Here is a 22,841-nt window from a genome sequence, read left to right on the forward strand (position 1 = left end):
AATAGGAAAATAATTCACCTACTCCAGATATTTTCATATCACTAGAAATTCTAATAGGACCTTTAAATTTTATTATTTTCACTACTATAATTATTATTATAATTATCATAATAATTTATTTTATTTTTTTAATTTCTTAAATTTCAAATGTTATCACCATTCAAAACTAGTTTTTTAATTTTCGAATACGTTATTTGGAATTCATTGCAAAGAGGAAATAATTTATTTTCTGTCAAAATATGGCTGAGCCCTGAAGAGTTAAAAGGTGGCTACTATTGCCCTCTATGTTGTAAATCTTAAAATATTGGGTTTGAAACTTGGCTGAATCCTGAAGTCTTACTTATGTTTCACTGATTATATGATAAAGCAGTTTCTCTATTGATAAGGTAGGATGCTACTTTAGGAGGTTCCTGTAAACACAGAATTCTGTCAATGCCTTTTTGTTGTGTTCGCTTGGTACAGTTTTATAAATTCAAGGAGCTTTCTTAAAAACCACTTCTATCAAATACCCTATTAATATTAATAATACGTGCAACTCCAGTAAAATATTGACATTACCAACAACTCTTGTCGCTAAAGGCGCTACTATAGCATATTGACGTTGACATTCCTTTCAATGGTGGCAAATTGAATATATTTTGTAATTATTGGCAGTGTTTTGCGCTCTCTAATTTGTATTTTGATCAATATTGATTTAAGAAATGTCTCAAAAATTATTTTCTGTTTTTGCAGTTTACGATGTAATATTTACAAAAAAACACTCTAAGTCGTTTTTCAGAATGCCAGAATAATAAATAATTAATTAAAATAATATCAAATACACTGTAATATTAGTGGGCCCTCATTAAAGCTTACATAAATATCATTAATTATAATAATTGTTATATTTATTAAAATTATATTTTATTACTTTTCTATACCGTCAAAGTTAGAGTTAATAGCGGTTTTAATATTTTTATGTATGAGCAAAACCAGCAGTAACGTCATATGTAGGTTACCTATTTTGTTTTAAAGTGCATAACTCATGCCGCTAGAAGGCGCTAGTGTAGCATGCTGCCATCAGAATGAATGGGAAATGTCAGAAGTTGGAAGTATTTTTAATATTGCAGGGTATTATATATATTAAAGCAGTTGTTTCAGAACTAGCAGGGTGGCCGAGCCGTCCTTTATCTGGCTGAAGATTAAAAAGTCCAAAGTCATCATTTAAATTGTTCTATTGGAAATAAACTTGGAAGAATATTTAAGTCGGAGTCTGTTTTTTTTTTTTTTGGTGAAGTTACCTGAAATTTTTACAAATACCGTAAGCAATTATTACTCTTCTACAAGTGCACCTGTATGTAATAATATAATGGTTGACTCATTTTATACTTTCATCACCACAAAGCTACAACGATTATATCTGAATGAAATATTGTATGTATTGAGGGCGCCAAGTGAGTCGGCGTAGACAAAAAACACTGCATACGCAAATATGGAAAAATTATTCCCATAAATTTTATCTGTCTCGTTCGAAAATCTTATTTTTTTTCTCTTTACTTGCCCCACGAAATATTTGCTAGATTTTAATTTAAATCAAATAAATAAAAATAAACCAGGTGGTTAAAATAGTCACATTTATCATTTGAAGTACAGTGTTTAACTAATAATTAGAAAAGTCTGACACTGAAAGCTGTTTCACGAAAATGCCGATTTCTAGTAGGTATACGTGCTAAGTAGCTTACTGTATTACCGACCGCAAATCGGAGATAAAACCCCTCACGCTTATTTGTTCGGTTTTGGGATCAGACATTTATTATCCGTTGATTCAATTTGTTAACTTTTGGAAACAGCTCAAATGATGTGATGGAAATTCTCGTTATCTCCCTATGGACATGGTGAGAAACAATGGTGATTTAAATGGTGTTAGAAAGAGAAAATACCATGCTTTATTTTCAAATCTATAAGTTAACCACAAAATTATTGAAATGTTATTTTTTTCCATGAAACCAATGGTTACGATCGCACTTTGCGAAAAAATTATGATGTTTTTATAATTTTTTTTATATTAAACAACGAAAAAGTGATGTGACTGTTATTTTTCTAATATGTTTATTCATAATATTCTGTACCAGTAATTTTAGTTCAGCATTTAGACGAAAATATGTAAAGTTAGCCATTTTTTTAATTCTTTTATGTTTGCATTAAGAGTTTTAATATATCAAGAATAATATGTATATTTCGAATAATAACATTTTAAAGAATATTTCATCATCTTTCAAAAACATTTTTTAGTTTTCGCATACGTGCATAAATATTCCATTTATATGGATTTTATTGCAAAGCGGAAATAAAATAAAATTCTCTGACCATCTGACAGCGTCCTTACGAAACTTCAAATCCACAGGCCAGATGAATTAACGATTGATTTTAGAAAATCATTCTCTTCCATTTTAATAAACCAAAGAAATTAGATCTTCTAAAAATTCTTCCTTCCTTCAGAACATCCCTCAGTTCTTGTCGGTATTACTCTAAAACTCTATCAGAATTGTACAGAGATATAAAAGTGAAAAAAACAATACGATCTGATATTACAAAAGTGTTTTTGTATTAGATATCTGCGAGTAGCCTGGAAAACTTCCACCTTGCTGCGAAACACAAAGAGCCCACAAAGCCCTAGGTATTGAGTATGTAGGATCAGGAGAAATTGCATATATTCGTATGAGTATTATATTTTATAGTTCAGGAACTCTGATTACGATTTACACCAAAGACCTGAGCTATCTAGAGGTAAAATAAATTGTGTAGAATTCTACGCCCTGTCAGAAACTTTTTGACTTTAGCGACATATATCTGCCTGCAATAGAACACACATTTTTTATTTTCATTATTTTCCATCACAGTATCTGTTTTTCAAAATGTCTTTGTAAAATAATGCGATCTTTAATCATTTCCTGAAGCAAATTCGTTATCTCGATTTTAATAATCTTTTACAGATTTAATTACTGGCAATGTTTGCTAGTCATTTCGCATCCCTAGCACGGTTGCTCTGTCGATAGCCGAGCCGATATTGACACGAAAAGATGAATAAAAAGCAATGCGAAGCAGCACTATCAGATCTGTCTATGAATGGACATTCTTAAATGTTATGAATAATAAGTAGTAGCGGGTGAAGGTCGTAAAAAATAATGATACTTAATCTATGTACTGGTATTTATTAGGGAGCTGCTTGTAACCAAAAGAGGACAATCCTAGTATGCATCGCCTTTTATACCATCTCGCAAGCATGCTATCTCGCTCGCAATTACACACATTCATACCGACATCACATTAAACGACTAGATTAAAAAAAATAATAAATTGACAATGTCGAAATGAAATACAATTTGGTAAAATATTAAAAATTTATAAAACATTACAATACAATTATGTTATTATATTACGTTCACACAAAGGGTATTAAATTAAAATTAACTTTTTTTTAAATATTATATTATATATCTTAAAATGCTCTTAAATAAGTCAAAATGATAACTTAACAATATTGGATCAACAGGTTTTACTTCTAACGGTTTTATATCGATATCACTAGCAAGGTTGTCGATAGTCGACTCAATATTGGCATAAAATAAATAAGAAATTGGAATCGTAAATACTTAAACGTCTAGATCTAGTCTTAAAACAAATAAAAATATGAATCAATTAACAATGTCGAATTGAAGAACTAACTTTAATATACATACATTGCAGTCTGCACGTACTTTTTGAAAAAACAGTTAATATATTGTTAATGAGGTCTTTATCCATAACTAGTGATATTTGTACAGTTTTCATTTCTCCAAGCTGGAACGGAACCAGTCTATCGCCTGTACGATTTTTTTCAATTCTAAAGTTAGTAACAAATAATTATAAGCAATAATTATTTGTTATCCTTTATGCTATGCATAAAAGTTTGTCTTATAAACATTAGTTTATCATTTAAAAAAATAACTAAAGTTAGTTAGTAAGTTAGTTCACCTCAGTTCATAAATCAGTTATTTCGCACATTAAAAATGTTGTGCATGTTGACACCTTGGAGGCCCAGCTTTTATCTACCGACTGTCGGAGTCATATACCGATCGTGCTCGCAAATATGGCTAACTGACCATAGATGACGGATTTAGTCACTATCGAATTGATGTAGGGTTTTATTGATCGATCCTTTTAGATACCAAGAGATGATAGTTTTCAATTTGTTGTCGTCAGACAAAAAGTTTTAATTGCTCCGTTCACTACGTTGCAATATTAAATAACAGTAAAAATCTTTTATCGGTTTTGTTTACTAAAAATAAATGAATTTCGGTACCTAAAACCTCAACTTTGGAAAACATACATAAAAATCAATGTGGTCATCTATTCGCTTGGAAAACTGCTCTCCAAGGGAAGTAATTATCATTTATGAATTTGTCACGGACGTATATATTCATTTTCAACCTAACCAGACAGGCAAGTGAGTCGCTGAAAGTCATGCAAAATACATATCAAAGATACATCAGTTAGGTACATTGTATTTGAAATCAAGTACATTTAAGCAATAAAATACATGCTTTTGAGAATCAAAAATCCTTATTTCAGTTGTGTCCAATCTGTAACTCTGATTCAATGAACTCGAGAAGACTAATTTGCTTTTAATTTAAGTGTCACTTTAAAAAATAGAACTGACTGTTTGAACAAGCTAGAAAGTGACTATTAAAAGTCGCTTACAATAATGCTCATCCACTATTCTGCCTACCGAGATACTGCAGCGCTACGGAAATGTTCCTGGAGGGACGAGTGCACTCTTTCAGAGCGCTTCTCCGCCACCACATGGGAAGCTTATGGCGCAGACTACGCCAATCAAATAACACAATCCTCAATGCTATGGTTGCCTGGATGGAATCTTCCCTGATGGCCCTTTGGAAACGGGAGATGTCCAAATATCCTCCATAAACGGCTGCTTACACACATTTATGTGTTTATCTTTTCTCATTTAAATTCCTCATTTTTTTGTACCTACTAGTATTATTATTTTTCTTATTCTAATTATTTTATTTAAAAATATGGAATTTATTACATTGCACCATCCCTGCGTACATTCTGGAATAAATTATTATTATTAAATCATTGGTAATTCCGGTTAAAAATGGGATTGCAGACCTTACGAATGAATAAACGGTAATAATAAACTTTCAGTAAATTACGAATTATCATAATTTTATGAAAATCTGAATATTTTTACATTACAAGGAAAAATAAGAGAAAATTCTTCTTTAATTGATATTTTATTAATAATGCTTGTTTTCTTTATGATTAGAATTTTTAAACTTTTTATTGATTATAATATTTATAAATTTGATTTGTGTATTTATTTGTTTAAATTTTTGTCAAATTTCGTGACGTTTACTAGACTTAGTTGATCTAGAATCCTTCAGTAGAGATGTAAAAGCTTCTGTCCAAGATTGGTCTACGCCACTCACTTCAGAGTTGTATTCTTTTCTGTGAGGAATTTTCCAAAGAACTCCTTCAGGATCAATAGAAGAAATTCCTGATGCTCAGAATGCGACGGTCAAATTCCGGAGCTTCTCAGAGTTTATTGATTCTCCAGCATCGTCTGAAACGCGCTATTTTTGTAGAAGACTCTCCCTTATGACTCATTTTCCATTAGATTAATTGTTTTTGCCAAGCGATTGTAAGGATTAATCCTGTCTTGTGCTTTTGGTGCAGAATATTTTTCACTTGCTCTAATGGAGTCACGGCCTATTATCAGATATTGTATGAATTCTCTCAGCTACAATTATAATATCCCGTGATTGTTCACGAGTCTGCGATACAATACATACTATCTGTTCATGATTTGACTGTAAATTATGTATTAAATTATGTATTAATTTATGTATTCGAATACAATAATAAAATATGGAATTTTCGTAGCAGCGTATAGCGCTAAGGCTTTTTATATGTAGTCTTATTGAGCGTTTAAAGAATTATTTCCTGCTACATATTTGCACAGTAGGTACTCGCACTATTATTATGATTGACTTCATGCCAAAAACTTATAATAACCGTTCATTTATCAATTTTATATCGAAGGTCAAAGAAAGATCAACATCTGTGCATAAAAATCTCTGAGGCAAGAATAGAACCCGCAAATTACGGATACAAATTGAAAAACTTGTGGAGTCTATTTTTGTTTTTATTTTCACTTTGAAAACTTTTCCATAATAACCTTTTTCCAAGTCGATTTCAATTTTCTCTAAAATCTTAATCAAATTTCTTTTACTTTTTTCTTTTACAGTTTCATTATGCTAACAAAAATTCAGGTTTCCTTTTTTAGGATTCGATCATTTGTTATAATCAGATTTCACTTATTCGATTGATTCGTTACTATTCCTGTATGCACGTTTTATTTATGAGAATTCATTCTATTACGATTTCTGGTTTCAGGTCTCAGGATTTATTCTTATCATTCTTTGGAAATATAGTTTTACTTTTTCTGTATACATACTTCTGAAACCTTTTCTTTATTCATAATTTTAGGTTAAACTATTTTTCGTAATTGTAAAAAGCATTCACTTTGTGGCTCATTATAATTTACAATAAAAACACATAAATTTGTTTTTGACCACTATAGTTTTATTTTCACTCTACCGGTTTCTGAAGAACCCTTCCTTCGTCAGGAGAATATTAAAAACTGATCTACTACACAAAATATTGACATATATATACAAAAATGTTAAGTGTTTGAGGGAGGGGTGGACAGAGTGCAAGGGGTAATTACTTTAAGGGGTAAGAAACTTTCTTGAACTTGAAATCAGAAAATCCCTCAATAATAACTCCAGTATAATAAATAACCAAATTAATCTGTCTTACAGTCCTATTCTAGACATATTTCCAGTTAACCGCTCTGTTCTTCCTGGAATTCCTGTAGTTACCCCTTGCACTTTTTCCACCCCTCCCTCAAACACTTAACATTTTTGTATATATATGTCAATATTTTGTGTAGTAGATCAGTTTTTAATATTCTCCTGACGAAGGAAGGGTTCTTCCGAAACCGGTAGAGTGAAAATAAAACTATAGTGGTCAAAAACAAATTTATGTGTTTTTATTGTAAACTATTTTCATTTCCTGCTTTTAAATGTCTTATTAGTAACCACAAGTGGTTCTCCACGTTTGGTTATTTAGCAAGGGTGCCCGTGTTCATCGGTTAAGGTGTGTTTAGGATGCACCTGCCCATCAGCTGCTGTGCGTGCTAGGTCTGGAAAAGTTGGTTTGGGGAGACCCTTTGACCTCTTCAACTGGTCTCTAGACGATGAATAGATTCAAACGTCGGTCACTCTTGGATACACTGATCCCAAGATTCCTACACACCCCTCACACCTTTTTATTCGCATTCTTTCCTTAAACAGAACCCCCACACAGCATTCCCAAAGATGATATAGGTTCTGAGGTACATTATTTTTCTTAGGGCCTCGTATGTGGGGTGAATGTAAAAAAAAAAATAGAATTTTACTTTTTCAGAAGTTATACTATTACCGCTATCAAGAATCTTTCCGTTATTTTTCTACTTACACTTTCCACATTTTCCTTCTTACCTTTTCACTTACTAAAAAGCTAAATGTGTCAATAAGGAATAGCAAATCACATAAAAATACGAATGATTTTCAAAGTTATGAAGGGTTTTTCAGCCAAGATCAGTCAAAATAATGAACTGTTTATAAGTTATGACACAGAAAAGGATCACGTCAAGTAAGTTTTTGCCTAAATTGAGATGATTGACAAATGTACTTGATTTCATATACAAAAATAGTCAGACAATACATACATGTTCCAGAAGTGCTGAGAAGATCTGCCGAGATGATTGGTACTATTTTCAATTCCTGCAAGCCTATATTTTCTTAGCAATAATTTTATTCGTTTTCACCTGAAATTGAATTCTGGATATCATAGAAATCATGTAATCATCATATTATTTACAACGATTTAAAAAAATCCAAAATTTGGCATTCCAATCTACGAGTTATTTAATCTGCTGTTCTATTTAACCATTCAGGCCTCTGGCATTTTAACCGTCATATTTCTTAAAGATGCTGTCAGAAAGTCGAAGAATGTGTGTATTTCCGCTTCTAAATAATTCCTGGACGTATTAAAAAATTATTTTCAAAGGTGATTAAAAACGTTTCAAAATTTAATTTACCATGTAATTTTTGAAATTACAAACTTAACTAAACTAAAATTACTGGTAGCAAAATATTATAAAAATTACAGTTACCTCACTTTTTCGTTGTTTCATATAATTAAATTAATAAAATTAATAAATAAAATATATATAAATATATATCATTAATAAAAACATCATTTTTTTCTTAAATTGCGGTCGGAACAATTGGTTTCATGGAGCTGAAGAATTAAATAATTTTGTGGTTAACTTTATTAGATTTGAAAATAAAGCGTTGTGTTTTCTCTTTCTAACACCATTTAAATCACCAGAACACCGAACTAAAATTACTGATGACGAAAAAAAACACATATTTTATTAGACAAATGGCAAAATGAAATGACCGTTACCATTTTATTTTTCTTTGTTTTGTTCTGTTTCATGTTTCGTTTAGGTCTATTAGTATTATCTTCTTCTTAAATGATATATTACTTTTATGTGTATACTTTCAAAATATATATTAAAAGATAAAGTTATTGCAATAAAAATAAAAAATAAATTGTGTTTTTGTGTCACGGTTTCAAATCCCATTTCGCGAAAGATAATTTTATGCAAAAGTAAGTTAATACACGGTATATTTGTTGCACGCTCCATAGCGATTTATACTATCAGTATCGCCCTTTTGGAAGACCACAATTCGAAATCAAAACGTCGCTTAAAATAGCTTCCAGATGGTGACCAGAACTGAATAGTAATGTTCATCCCCACATCCATCCCCTCACCTATAATTTTAGCCTTACAAAATACCCCAATCGAGAACGCAATAATTTCACTGGCTTCAAGCTATTGGGTGCAGTTGGGACTCTAAAAGGGACACAAAAGAAAACAAATAAAGTGATATTTTAATACAGAAAACATTCCCTGTTGATAAAATTTTTAATGCAGGGTTCATAAGGTAAACGCAGGGAAAATTTATGTGCTAATTGGTATATTGTATGTGTATATTTTAAATATACCCCAACTACTATCAACTTTGTGTTGGAACATTATTAATTGAAGCTCCGTTTCTTTGTACGAATAACTTCGTTTTACAGTTACACGGTATACCTACCGGTTTCATGAAAACCGTGCCTTCGTTAGAGCAGAAATAAACTTTAATAAACCTTTGTATTCCGTTATTTTAGAACAGGGCTGAGCAAATGTTTTACCTGGCGGACCGCAAGGAGAATATCATGTACATATATTACGTCATGTGTTATAACAGCGATTTAGAATTTATACGGTAAAAATAAAACCAACAAATTTTGGTACCTATATAATGCAGTAATTTATTGTGACTGTCGTGACGATGTATTGAATTCTAAGGATGGGTTTTTTAAAATAATTTGAAAAATTCATCAAATTTCAATGATGATTTTCAAGGTCTATGAAGGTTTTATTCAAGTTCTGTTATTATATTATTACGGACCCGTTATTCGACCAAACTGATATAATAACAGAACTTGAATAAAACCTTCACAGAACTTGCAAATGAACTTTGATGAGTTGTTCAAATTATTTGAAACAACCGGTCCTAAGACTGTTTTTCATAATAAAAATGTTATTGAAAACTATATTATTAGTTCTTAAACGAAAATTTGAAACAGAAAAATCAGAAAAAGTTAAGATTACATCTAGGACTTGAACCCAGAACCCTCGCCTTGCCGGGGCACCGCTCTACCAACTGAGCTAATGGGACCCTATCTCCTTTGAATAAGAGGGCAAATGGACACTGCAAGGATCTATAAACTTTTGGCCGTGAAAATCTTAAAAGCGTATTTGATGTCATAATATTAATGTTTCTTTAAACTAATTTGTAACATTGTTTAACTTATAACATTGTTACATTGTACATATAATTAGGTAATAATAGGTAATAGTGACAAACATAATATGTTATTGAATTTCTACTCCAATAAACAGTGCTAGCTCTTGAGCTTGGCGTAGGAGTTATTTCACAATTATTTCATGTTTATATCAGTAATTAACATAAATGCAGTACAATAAATATAAACTTAAAAGAGGATTGTGACGTTAATTTTGGTTGTAACATGAATTGCAGTTATAACATTTGAAAGGTGATATTAATTTTTTTTAAAGATAAATTTGACCTTTTTTTGAATAAAATAAAATCTGGTATTTTTTTCACTTCTTCGGGAAGACTATTAAAATATTTTATGCCTTTGTAAATGTAATTATTGTGCATTTGTTGAGTTGAAAATAGAGGAATTTGGATGTTAAAATTATGCCTTAAGGATGAGTTAAATTTAAGTTTTTTATTACAGTTTCTTTATATATTTGTAATATTGCATCTTTTTTATAGAGGTCTTCAATTTTTGGTACTTCGAAAATTTTTAACAATGATGCTGAATAGAATGTTGGTTGTTTTTTCAAAATTACTTTAATAATTAGTTTTTGTACAACTTTTACAGAGCTTAAAAATTTTTTCATTAAAATTAAAATTAAAATTAATATTTTCGGTTGGTGTGTCTCTGTGTAACACGCTTGCAACCTTAAACATAAACATGAAGCTGTTTTGTTCACACAAACGCACACACAGAATAATATGAATGTGTCATAAATGGATTTTTTGAAATTATTATTGATAATTCATAATAAGTGGCGAAAGATAAAGTGAAACACCTGAAGCCCACCACACACCCGCGATCTTTTTTACATGAACGTGAAGCTGTTTTGTTCACGAGAACGCACACACAGAATAAAAATAATGTGTCATTATTGGATTTATGTACGTATTATTGATAATTTATAAAAAATGGAGAAATATAAGGTGAAACACCTGAAGCCCACCACACACCCGCGATCTTTTTTACATGAACGTGAAGCTGTTTTGTTCACAAGAACGCACACACAGAATAAAAATAATGTGTCATTATTGGATTTGTGTACGTATTATTGATAATTTATAAAAAATGGAGAAATATAAGGTGAAACACCTGAAGCCCACCACACACCCGCGATCTTTTTTACATGAACGTGAAGCTGTTTTGTTCACAAGAACGCACACACAGAAGAAAAAGTGTCATTATTGGATTTGTTTACTTATTATTGATAATTTATAAAAAATGGAGAAACATAAGGTGAGATACCTGAAGCCCACCACACACCCGCGATGTTTTTAACATGAATGTGAAGCTGTTTTGTTCACACAAACGCACACACAGAATAATATGAATGTGTCATAAATGGATTTTTTGAAATTATTATTGATAATTCATAATAAGTGGCGAAAGATAAAGTGAAACACCTGAAGCCCACCACACACCCGCGATCTTTTTTACATGAACGTGAAGCTGTTTTGTTCACGAGAACGCACACACAGAATAAAAATAATGTGTCATTATTGGATTTGTGTACGTATTATTGATAATTTATAAAAAATGGAGAAATATAAGGTGAAACACCTGAAGCCCACCACACACCCGCGATCTTTTTTACATGAACATGAAGCTGTTTTGTTCACAAGGACGCACACACAGAATAAAAATAATGTGTCATTATTGGATTTGTGTACTTATTTTTGATAATTTATAAAAAATGGAGAAATATAAGGTGAAACACCTGAAGCCCACCACACACCCGCGATCTTTTTTACATGAACATGAAGCTGTTTTGTTGATACGTGCGCACACACAGAATAATATGATGTGATATAATTGGATTTTTTGAAATTATTATTGATAATTGATAATTGATAATTGACCGGTCAGTGGTTGAGTGGGCATAGCGCTTGGGTCTCACCCGAGCGTCGCGTGTTCGATTCCTCGGCTGGCTAAGTCCTCCATCACAACACAAGCAACATTTTCGGCTTTCTGTGGTGGTAGTAGGAGATTTTCAAACATTGTTGGGTTATTCGTAACCTGGGAATGTTTGTCTATCTTTAAAAAAAAATAATAATAATAATAAGTGGAGAAAGATAAGGTGAAACACCTGGGGCCCACCACACACCCGCGATCTTTTTTACATGAACGTGAAGCTGTTTTGTTCATACGGGCGCACACACAGAATAATATGAATGTGTCATTATTGAATTTGTTTATATATTAGTGATAATTCATAAAAAATGGAGAAAGATAAGGTGAAACACCTGGAGCCCACCACACACCCGCGATGTTTTTTACATGAACGTGAAGCTGTTTTGTTCACACAGACGCACACACAGAATAATATGAATGTGTCATAAATGGATTTTTTGAAATTATTATTGATAATTCATAATAAGTGGCGAAAGATAAAGTGAAACACCTGACGCCCACCACACACCCGCGATCTTTTTTACATGAACATGAAGCTATTTTGTTCACATGGATGGACACACAGAAGTAATGAAATGAAGAGCAGTTTCAAATGGGATTCATATGTTTATTATGGCCATTTATAATATGCTAAAGTAATTATAGCGCGACACCCTCCCCACACCCGGGTCTTTTTGGCGTCAACGCGAATCGGTTTAGTTCACATGGATGCACACACAAATTTAAGTTTATGAAGTCACAAAGTGGTTGATTACTTAAGATTAGTATACTTAATTTAAAAATACTTGGGCATTCGAGTTAATTTGAATATACTGACTGACTGCGAAAATTAATTAAAAGTATATTCTACTATCCAGGAGAGGGTGACTGCGATCACTTCAACTCGAGTATTGTTGCAATACGGTAAATAAATATTTAACATTAACTATTTGTCGCAATTAATTACAAAGAAAACCTAAATGCTGGTTCATGTTTATTTTTGAACGTTGTGTCGAAATGAAACAATTGATTAGTTTCGTTGATACGAATTTGGTCTCTAATGCTTATAATGTTTGGGTTTGGTTAATATTAATTAGTTGTTAATGTTTGGTCCAATTTGATCCCTTTGACTTTCTATGGTAAGACCCTAATTGGCTTCATCCGATCCCGTCAATGAGCCGTTAAATGGCAAATGGGATTGGTCCACAAAGTGCGACCCGGCCACAAGTATTAAAAGCTTTACATACATCCCTGCAATAGGAAGCAATATCGAGGCAATGTTAGGGGTGATCGAGGCCCTAGATCGCTTTCTCGATCACCGCATGAATAGAAAAAATTGGGACCGATATCAGGTCGGCTACCTTTGAGTTACCCATTTTACCATGCCCAGTATCGCCATCTTCATCGACAAGCGCTTCGCTGCACGATCAGTTTCATACAGGCAGGCGTGTCCGCGTGTAGAGAAGACGCCGATTTTACCCCCTCCACCACTCTCCCTAAATCGCCTCCGATTGCATGAAGGTGCGTAAGGCATTTTAACGCCCTGAAGAGTATGCGAAGAAAAGGGCTATCGATTAGCTAACGAAAACCATCGGGATTTGAAATAAATTCATCATTTCGTAAGTCAACATTATTGATCATACAAAAGGGGTAAAGTTACTTTTAAGCTCTCTTTCAGTGAGAACGATAAAAGCTAGCGGAGGTGGGGAAAGGATAAGGGAAGCACGCTCCACTAATTTTTATCATGTTGTGTGAAAAATCGCTTCAAAGTCCTGGAAAAATTAAACTTTATATTAACCGACTTAGCGTATCCTAATTTTCCCTAACTAACCTAACCTAATCTAACTTGAAGTTGTGAAGAACTATGTAGATAAAATATCACAGTAAAATCGAAGGAACATAATCGTCAACTCTTTAATACACGTAATACATAAAAAATAGACATTATGAAAAAAGATGTATTAAATAATATTTATAAGTTTTATAGCACCACTAGATTCATCCCATTGCGTCCAATATGATTTTCTTATTCTAATTTTACTGAGAGGATAATGTTTCATTGAAATAAAGAAGACACATCGTGCCTTTGTCACCACTGATCATCGTAAAAGTAAATCAACAACAAATAATTCGTTAAACATAAGTAAGCAGGATTTGATTAATAACATGCATGTCCATGTACACTTCCTTTCTCTCCTTGTTAAAAGAGAAAATTATAGTTGTTAACAAAAATTCAACGTCTAATCCTAATCACTCCAGAATATTAAACGGATTTTTATTGACTCGGTCAAATTTTAAAAAGACTTTTCTGATAAAATGCAGAAATATAGAAACGGCCGCGCTGCCTTATTCTTACAAAACTTAAATTTGGAATTGAGGCCAAAATATTCAACTAAACTGAAATAGTATATTAAAGTATAAGTGAATAAACAGGTCTTTAAAACACGCGCGATTTCACGACGGCGTAGCCGAGTGCTCGAAATAAAGCAAGTGTTTTAAAGACCAGTTATCCACGAATACTTTACGCTATTTTTTTTTTGGTACACTTTGAAAACATAAATATTGATATTATTATTAAAAATTTGGAAATAAGAACTATTAATGAATTCGTGATGTGACATCACAATATCTTGTTGTCATGGAAATGAAAAACACAATTGACATTTAGACTTCACATTTTGTTGATTTGTTGATGTTGCCATGGTAACTTTAAAAAACGCGCGTTCCATAAAGTGCGATTTAAACCCGCTAGAGCGTACTTTAAATGAGTAAAAAAGGGCACCAATAACAAAAAAAATATTTTTTAATCAATAGGTATAACAAATAAGTATTTTGACCACAAATCGAAATTTTAGTTTTGTATGAAAAGGCCGTTCTGCTGTTCCTCTTGAGAAGAAACATGCTAACTGGTAGTGTACCATATGAACTTCAAATAAAACGTTGGATATCCTAAAACGCTGAAGAACTCAACATTTCTGTAGCAAACAGAACCCGCTCCATGTAGGTTACTATAAAGATTCCTCTGAAAAATAAAATTCAACTCTGAGCAAACATTACAATTTTGTTACTTAGTGTAGTCTTCTAACAGTGAAGGCCCTGATGGATGACAATAATCCGTTGAATATTAAAACCTACTTCCTTCCAGATTCATGTGTTCAAAAATGCGAGAATTCACACAATTTTTAAATTAAACAACAGTTGATCACCCAAGTCACATTCAGCCACTCCATAGCATTTAGCCAAAACGTTAAAAAAAACATCGGTAGTGAATTTGAAAATAAACGCATTTACCCTTGCTACCTATAAAGAAATCAAATGTACTAAATAAAGGGCAATTCATTTTTAAAATCACTCAACATTACTTTCCGTTGTAATTGCTATTGGCTTTCTGACACACAAGTAAATTCAACTGGTCAATTTAAATCTTCTTATGAACAGTCAAAATTTGAGAGACAGGAATCTAGGACGAGGAAGCCGAAATCAATTTCAATCGGTATAATATGATTGTCATCCCTTTACTGCAAAAGTCCACATTAGTCTCAAAAATGTGATGGGAACTCAAAATTAAAATAAAGGTTTACCGGTGGTACTCATTTTAATAACTCATCACTGATAAATTTTGTTTCGTACAAATTTGTCGAGTTTATTTCAACGTTAAAAATATTCACTTTTCTGATTCTACATTCTACAGTGTTTCGACAACTGTTGTCAACCATCGTATCATCTCGCAAATATACAGATATTTGATTTTAACAAGATGGTTTACAACATTTACAAGTTTTTGGGTAGTTCCTTCAGCATTAACACTATCTTAACTAGAGTTAAGATAATGAAAATCTTGATTAATGTACCCAATGATACTTTTAAAATGTTTAAAGCCAATGACATTTTAAGGATCAGTTATTTCGCAGAAATTCTTATTTGAAATTGTCATCAAATGGCCACTTAGCGCCATTTTAATTTTTTGTCTTTTTAAAGGTTCTTATAAAATTATCATAGTTGCGTTTCAGCTTTATATCAAATTGTAATAATCTGACAAGCTTAAAAACATGATAGTTGTTGTCTTGTGCTGATCACAATATGTTCAAAAGCAGAAACGGTCTTAGAATTGGCATTTAACGGGAACTTAAAAAATAAATGGCGCTGAATTACCATTTGATGACAATGCTACAACTGAATTTCAATGACTAAACCCGTCTAAGTCCCTAGCCTATGTTAATGATAACATCTGACAGCAATATGAAACGTGGTTAAAAACAGTTATCTAATAGTATTATTGTCCCAGCGTCTGGATGATGTAGGCCCTGTGATTGGTCAAATTCAAATTGTGTTTAAATAAGACTTTAAAGATTAAGACACGATTTCATACTGAAATAGAATCGCCACATGTAATACGATATTTATTAAAAAATATCGTTTCTGCTCATACAATTTTTGGATAATATCGAAGAAAATATGTTTTAGAAAGTTCATGATCCATTGGATTAATTACATTACAGTGAAAATTATCCACAATTACGTGATTACGTTTGACGTTTGACGAAAAAAGCACGCGTTCATTCAACATGGCCGATGATACGCACCGCGTCAAAGATAGCCGACAAAGCGCTCCTCTGGCGGTGAAAGAACGAACCAAGGGGCTGGCGCGAATATTTAAATATGCAAAATAAAAAGATTTCTTCTGGAAGTTTATTTAAACTTAATGACAATAAACAACAACTCTTTGCATGTACGATTTTGAAAAATATTGATATTTAATATTATTTACGTAAATAATAATTTCGCATTATTTTGACAGAACACCGATATGATATACGTGAAAGTATAGGCACTGCCAACCCAATAAAATAACATGAAAGACAATCGGAAGATAGAAACGCTTCGTTGATTGTAAAATTAGCCAACAAATCTCTAATCTGACATGTACTTATATGTATAATAAAACAATCATTTTGCCAGGTATAAATATTTATATAATATATATTAAGGTATTATTCGGAAACGCTGGACAAGGATAATACGAAATATTTTTAAGTAAAACCTTCGGATTTACCTTAATTAATATAGAAGGAATCTGAATGCATTCGGGAATTTTTGAATTTTAGCATTTTAATTTTTAATCACGTAAAATTAAAATTTGCTTTCGTTGTATTGGATGACAGCCGGAATAATTTCTATTGATGACATTTTCTTTTTTCGGTATTCCTGATATGAGTGTCTTGAATTTTTACCATAATTTACTCTATGCAAATATTATTTTGGTATTTTGGTTTCTTTTACAAGTAAGGAAATATTTAAAAAAAGGTTATTATAGGTTAGGATAGGTTAGGTTGGGTTATGCTAGATTAGGTTGGATTAGTATAGTTCAAGTTAGTTTATAGGTAAGGTTAGATTAAGTTGGATTATTATGGGTTAGGATAAGTCAGGTTATGTTAGGTTAGGTAACGTTAGTTTGGGTTATTATGGGTTAGGTTAGGTTGGGTTATTATAGGTTAGGTTGGATTTGTATAGGTTAGGTTAGGTTAGGATAGGTTAGGTTAGGTTAGGATTGGTTCGGTTAGGTTAGGTTAGGTTAGGCTAGATTGGATTATTATAGGTTAGGTTAGGATATAGGTTAGGTTAGGTTGGATTATTATAGGTGAGGTAAGCTTAGGTCAGGTTAGATTATTATAGGTTAGGTTGGATTATTTTAGGTTAGGTTGGATTATTATAGGTTAGGCTGGATTATTATAGGTTAGGTTAGGTTATTATAGGTGAGGTTAAATAAAATAATAGTCAAATAAATCATTTGTGCTAAGTAGGCACTATTTTGCCGGAATATTGTATTACATTATATTTTTTTAATTTACGTTTTTCAATTGTCTCTAGCCGCTCATTTCAGGAATACCGACAAAAGAAAATGTTATCAACAGAAATTATTCAGGCTGTCATCCCATACAGCGAAAGCGAATTTTCATTTTACGTAATTAAAAATTAAAAAGCTATAATTAAAATTTTCCCAAATGCTGTTCGATTCCTTTTAAAGTCATTAAGGTAAATCAGAAGGTATTATTTAAAAATATTTCCTATTTTCCGTGTCTAGCGATTCCGAATATTTACCTATATTAATTTACCTTTAGCCATTTAGGCAATTATTCGGGAAAGGTGAAGTTTTACCCGAACAACTGTCATTATTATTATGCCTAAACGCCTTCCTGTTCCGTGTTTTAACAATATATACTCACCCTCTCTCTGTGAATGACCTAATATCTACCTATTAAATGTAACTGTTGTTAGTATCACTTAAACTGGGCGAAGCCCAACTAAGTGCCGCCCGCAGGGCCTAGCAGAAAAAAACCCGCGGAGCGGGTTTTTAACTGCTAGTCTTTATTGTTTATTTATCAGAAAACATATTTCATCTCTAGCGATGGTGCAAAATGTAATCTAGCCTTTTTGAAAATAGGAATTTAGTTTTGGTGATTTACGAAAATTTTATTAAAATTGTGATTTTTAAGAAATAGTAAATTAGTTGACCAAATTTTGGATGGTAATTTTATTTAAATTAGGAAATATGTTTTTGTTGGTTGTTTTGTACATTGGTCAACAATCCTACTCACTCAATAACTGCTCACTCAACAATCTTGCTCACTCAACAATCATGCTCACTCAACAATCCCGCTCATTCAACAATCCTGCTCACTCAACAATCTTGCTCACTCAACAATCATGCTCACTCAACAATCCCGCTCATTCAACAATCCTGCTCACTCAACAAATCCTCTCAAACCCTTCCTCCTTTTCCGGGCTTGGGACCGGCCATGGCGGAGTTGAAATCATAAAGAAAAATAAGAAAAACTTACGGACGCAAATTTATAATGGAATATTTTATAAGATAGAGAAGATAAATACAAAAAAATACGGTAATATTTCAATGGTGATCGCTCTTTTGTGGTGTTGAGATTGATCAACACAGTAAAATCCTTATTGATGTAGTAAATACTTATTCTTATGGGTAAATTATAAATTAATTTAATTCGTACCATAATATAAGTTAAAAGCTTGGAAGGAATTTATTTATTTATGTATTAAACATAAACAGTCTTAATACTAATATAATTTACAGAAGAGGATGACAAATAACAGACCAGCTATTGAGGTTCACAAATAGGTTGGTTTAAAAATATAAAACTAAGTGATTCGTGAATGTACACTAAAATACTAAAAAGCAAAACTAAGTACCAAATATTAAGAATGAATTTTCAACATTTATAATAAAACTGTATAAATTATACAATGAACCTGCATAAATTATATAAAAAACCTGGATACATTATATAATAAACCTGTATAAATTACATAAAAAACCTGTATAAATTATATAATAAACCTGTATAAATTATATAATAAACCTGAACACATTAAATAATAAAACTGTAAAAATTATATAAAAAACCTGTATGAATTATATAATAAACCTGTATAAATTATATAATAAACCTGTATAAATTATATAAAAAACCTGTATAAATTATAGCATAAACCTGTATAAATTATATGATAAACCTGTACACATTAAATAATAAAAATGTATAAATTATATACCAAACCTGTAGAAATTATATTAAAAAACCAGTTTAAATTATAAAATAAACAAGCAATAATTATTCGCCTGAAACACTCATCCACATTGAAAAATCTCCTGATAAAAGATACATGACGCCAACGGGATTCGAACCCGTTTCCCTTCGATTTCCGGTCGACAGCTCTGACCACTGAGCTATGGCGGCTTATCTCTTATCCGCGAAATTTGTCTCGACGCCATCTAGTGAGAGAGTTAGCACTTACAATGCCTTTCTCATATGAAATAAAGTTGGTTGTTTTCAGGTGAAAAAAATGTAACAAGCAGTAATTGTTGAATGAAACACATATATATTGAATTATTTCGCGGATAAGAGATAAGCCGCCATAGCTCAGTGGTCAGAGCTGTCGACCGGAAATCGAAGGGACACGGGTTCGAGTCCCGTTGGCGTCATCTATATTTTATCAGGAGATTTTTCAATGTGGATGAGTGTTTCAGGCGAATAATTATTGGTTGTAAAATAATTGTTACCCTTTGTGCTATGAATAAAAAATCTTGTCTTAAACATTAGTTTACCAAAAAAATAATAATTTATAAATTTATAAAATTAACCTTTATAAATTATATCATAAACTTGTATAAATTATATTATAAAACCGTATAAATTTATATAATGCATTGAACAATAATATATGTAATTATAACTATAATGTCAGCTGGATAGAGTGGGAAACTGGTTTAGGGGTTGGGGCGGGTAAGAGGAGAAAAAGGATGGGGGCATGTTGCCACGCAAGTGAAATATAAATAACAGATAAAATCATGAATCGCCTAGAATCTGACACAATGAACTTGTGTAACGATAGTAACTAGCAGTGAATATGAATACATTGGCAAGTTTATTGATATATTAGTTAAAGGTCCTTTTCATAAATTCATTTTGATTGGAGTTGGTGTTGCATCTGTCAACGTAGCAAAGGGTTTTATGTCTGCTATATCCAGTGCGTGGAAATTTATCTCATTTAACAACTTCGGGAAGTCAACTTTAGAGTTATATATATTGTACAGAAGCACCTGATCAGCGACAAGATTCCTGTTGAGTGGTTTTGTGATTGGAAAATGCTTCTCGATTTCATCGTAAGAGTTGTATAAGTTGAATGATTTTAATTGAGGAATTTGAGAAATCGTTCCTGAACTCTTTCTAACCTGATAATGTAAACAACGTAGCGCATGGTAGTTAAGCCGAGGAACACAGCGGTCATATGTTTTTATACACACATTCACTTTCATACGGTCTCTTTCACATTCAATTGTCTCTTTCATACTTTTAGGCATACATATCGTTTCAATTTAAAAAATGTATATCCTGTTATTAGGAGCGCTAAGCTTCCCAATATTTCCTGAATAACTTTCACAATGATATCTAGGCACTGCTGAAAACCAGCTGCATTCCCAGAGAGATCCGGAATTCATAGCCAAGCTGTCAATTTTTTGTCAATACAATTAATGTTAAAAAGTATGTAAAATTTAATGTTTTATAATTATCTCATCGAAAATAGTCTCAAACACAGAGGCGCCAATCGTTACTGTTTATAATGTAACAATGTACTAACTAACTAACTACACATCACGCCGTTTCTCCGCAGGGGTAGGTAGAGAGGACGGACCGCCAAACAACTCGGTCTTGGCACACACTTCTTGCCTCATTCACATTCATACATCGTCTCATACATACTCTTCTATTGTTCTGACTTCTATGGCCCGCCTCAAGTATCTGATTCTCTTGATCGTGCTATGTCCTAGACTTATTCTACCATTCACATTTTCGTCATATAATCTCTTCTCACTCCTTTCTACGTTCATTCGATCTACATACCCAAACCATACAAGAGTCTTATCATCACATCATACCTGGTTTTACCGCACATGTGCCTTAGGTATCTCATTTCTACAGCATTCAGTCTACTTTCATCCTTCATCTGCCAGTTCATACAAATGTCTGATTCACTTGATCGTGCCATGTTACCTCAGGGCGTCCCCGACTTCTGCTACCATGTATCTGAATACCGCAAAAGAGTCCTTACTGCCCGGAGCCAGTAGAACGATGCATCCACAACTGGGTAATGTTGTGAGGTTGACAAGAGGGGAAAGGTAACAAGAAAGGAATGAGGAAGATTGCTTAGTACCTGGCTATTTCGAACTAGTCACCGAATACGGCTAATGCTACTTCAATCACACTGAAACGCAACTAAGAGTAGATATCAAACACACGGAGAGGAATCGAATGCCCTCGCGATAAATGAATACGCCTTTTTAATAAAACATCAATTTTAGAATGTTTTATCGATTTGTCTTAATAATATTTCATGACGATACAAATAATATTCGGATTTTCATGAAAAGACCTTGATGATACATTCGTTATTTACTAAAAGTAATATTTTGATGATATATTCGTTATTTACTAAAAGTTTATTAGAAAACCTGTTAATTCCGTTTTTAACCGGAATTATCGATAATTTGAACAGATTCTTAGTAAATTTTTATTAAACATAACATAACATTTTTTTCCGTGCACTCAAATCTTATTTTTACAAATCTCCCTCCGTCTTTTTACGCTTATTTATTTTGCATATTCTACGCACTCACATATTCACATACTCACAACATGTGTTAATACCTCTTATGACGAAGGCGCATTGAATCAAAGAATTTCCATAATTTGTATTTTTCACCCTAATCGACGATACACCCTCCCAACATGACGGATACATATTTACAATAATTGAGTTATCGTCAATTTAAACTGTAGCTGTATTCGATTAAAAGTGACTCAGCTGTGTTAAGTGTCCATTACTGGTTCGATGGTTGGCCGGCCTATGAAAAATCTAATTTTCAGGATAGCCACCGGAAATTTGCATAATATGGTGCGATGGCTATATTCGGTCTGAATCCCACATGGAGAAAAATGAGATTCATTAAAATACTAGTAAAAAACGTGATTGCAATCCATTTCCTGATAAAATATGAGTCCATTCAGAATTTATCGGAATATGTATTCAGGTATAATGACGAAATGCGACAATGTAAGAATTTTTAAGTACACATGTTCCATCATCCTAAAAACATATTCGTGTTTTAACGACAGTTTATTACGAAACCTGTCAATTGATTCGTTAAAGTTCCGTTTTTAACACGAAAGTTAATTAACAATATTTTATATCAGTAAGTTTTCTCCGTTTATCGATGTTATATCGGAATATTGCTTTGTTTCACGTTACTCAAACGCTTCTGTGTGCAATTTATTTAACTTTGTATAACTTTTTCGTAATTTTGAGCGTCG

The sequence above is a fragment of the Hesperophylax consimilis genome, chromosome 10, assembly GCF_061612785.1.
Source record: "Hesperophylax consimilis isolate HC1 chromosome 10, BYU_Hcon_1.0, whole genome shotgun sequence".
Classification (NCBI taxonomy): Eukaryota; Metazoa; Arthropoda; class Insecta; order Trichoptera; family Limnephilidae; genus Hesperophylax; species Hesperophylax consimilis.